The 2,518-nt window shown below is 37.4% G+C and overlaps 1 pseudogene; it reads left to right on the top strand.

Annotated features, from left to right (window-relative positions):
- The first annotated feature begins 404 nt into the window (after positions 1–404).
- On the top strand, positions 405–1,342 carry LOC106986870 (olfactory receptor 6C2-like; annotated as a pseudogene).
- Positions 1,343–2,518: the final 1,176 nt, after the last annotated feature.

The following is a 2,518-nucleotide window of genomic DNA, read 5'->3' as shown; positions in this document are numbered from 1 at the left end:
GTACAAAAGTTTTAGAATAAAGGACTGTATGACCCATCAAAGTATAGCTCAAAGCAGTCAACTCCTGATCTAATAGGGGAAATCTCAACCAAAGTATGGGCTTAAAAAATGAATTGGAAACAAGTGCTGTGAACTGGGAGACCTGGAATATTTGAAAACAATTTCAGTAGCAGCAATTTTCAAGAGAAACTTCCCATAGCTTAGCTTCCCAGTGGTATATTTCAGTGGAGCTGAGAGAATTACCTCATCAAAACCTGATTATCAAGTTACAGAAGGAAATGAATGTGACTTGGTTTGCTTGGTATTGGTAGTCACTGTCTGATCCTGTCATATTGTGACATTGCTCCTCAGATCCGATTTCTGTGACTTTTATGTGAAGATTGGGCAGTAGTATGAAGTCAATGATGAGAAACCATTCGGCAATAACAATTTTTGTCATACTGGGTTTGACAAATGACCCACAACTAGAGATTCTGGTTTTTATCTTTCTGTTTATCACATATATGATAAGTGTAATTGGGAATCTGACCATAATTTCTCTCATCTTGGTGGATTCTCATTTAAAAACAGCTATGTATCTTTTTCTTCAAAATTTCTCCTTCTTAGAAATCTCATTCACAACTGCCTGTGTCCCCACATACCTGTACATGATATCAAGTGGGGACAAAACCATCACCATCAAGGCCTGCTTCAGCCAAATCTTTTTTATTGTTCTCTTTGAAGCTACAGAATTTTTCCTCTTGGCTGTGATGTCCTACGACCGCTATGTGGCCATCTGCAAACCCCTGCATTACGTGACCATCATGAACAACAGAGTCTGTTGGAATCTTATCCTGTCTTGTTGGGTGTCTGGCTTATTGATTATCTTTCTACCCCTTGGTTTGAGCCTGCATCTGGAATTCTGTGACTCTGATATTGACCATTTTGTCTGTGATGCTTCTCCGATACTGAAAAATTCATGTTCAGATACGTGGTTCATAGAGCAGCTGGTCATAGTCTGTGTGTGTTGACCTTCATAATGACCCTTGTGTGTATAGTTCTGTCCTACATATACATCATTAGGACAATTCTAAGATTACCTTCTGCCCAGCAAAAGAAAAAAGCCTTTTCCACCTGTTCTTCCCACATGATTGTGGTTTTTGTCACCTATGGCAGCTGCATTTTTATGTATATCAAACCTTCAGCTAAGGATGAAGTGGCCATTAATAAGGCAGTTTCTCTGCTCACTACATCTGTTGCCCCTTTGTTGAACCCCTTCATTTATACTCTGAGAAATACACAAGTAAGGCGGTCTTTCCATGACATCCTTAAAAGACTTGCATTTCTTTCAAAGAAATATTAGATTCACATATTGGGAATTTAAATTGAAACAAAAACAATTTATCATATACTGACATGATATCATATATTACAAACAATCTATTGATTTAGTATATAGATGGTTATTAAGTTATGGGAGTTGTGCAATTCTTATAATATTGAGGAACAATAAATAAAATTGGGAAGATAATCTAAGGAAAAATTGTGATAGGTAGATGGATATTTTTCTTCTTTATGTAGATGGATATTTTTCTTCTTTTGTGAAATGTGTATGTCTTCCTAATCTACATTTCAATCAACTCTTTTTAAATTTTATTTATTTATTTATTTATTTATTTATTTATTTATTTATAAATCAAGCATGAGCAGAGAGAGAGGGACAGAAAATCCCAAGCAGGTTGGAGCAATTGGTGCACAGCCCAATGTGGGGCTTGATTCCGTGAACCATGAGATCATGACCTGAGCTGAAATCAAGAGTCAGATGCTGGGGCACCTGGGTGGCTCAGTCAGTTAAGCATCCGACTTCAGCTCAGGTCATGATCTCACAGTTTGTGAGTTTGAGCCCTGCATTGGGCTCTGTGCTGACAGCTGAGAGCCTGGAGTCTGCCTCAGATTTTATGTCTCCCTCTCTCTCTGTCCCTCCCCCACTCACACTCTGTCTCTGTCTCTCTGTCTCAAAAATAAATAAACATAAAAAAAAAAAAAGAGTCAGATGCTTAACCAACTGAGCCACCCAGGTGCCTCTTAACTTTTTAATCTTGTCATGTATACCTTAACCATTACTCTTGTGTGTTGAATCTATTCCATTCTTGTCACTGCTTTCCCTTCCTTGCAACACTGCCTCTTTCAAAATATTTTCTCTTTTCAAGAGCATAAGAACATTGATTTTTAGGAAACACAAGTTCCCTTCACATTCAACTCCACTTTGTTAATGCTGCCTCACAATAAACATGTGGATTTGAACAAAATTGTAATCCTTGTTCAATTGTAATCCTTGTCTCTTGTAATCTGAAGTTATTAAAACATGTGCAAAAAATCATTAACATAAAAATGTAACCAAATAGTCTTTTATGATAATTGATAGGCTTTGTCTTCTGAGTAATTGTTCCAAAAGCAATTACTGAAGGCAGGTAAAACACATGAATCCTTGACTTGAGGGCATCAGATTGTGGCTGAAACAATGAGGACCAGAGGGGCT

The sequence above is a fragment of the Acinonyx jubatus genome, chromosome B4, assembly GCF_027475565.1.
Source record: "Acinonyx jubatus isolate Ajub_Pintada_27869175 chromosome B4, VMU_Ajub_asm_v1.0, whole genome shotgun sequence".
Classification (NCBI taxonomy): Eukaryota; Metazoa; Chordata; class Mammalia; order Carnivora; family Felidae; genus Acinonyx; species Acinonyx jubatus.
This window is presented reverse-complemented; position numbering and strand designations above follow the sequence as displayed.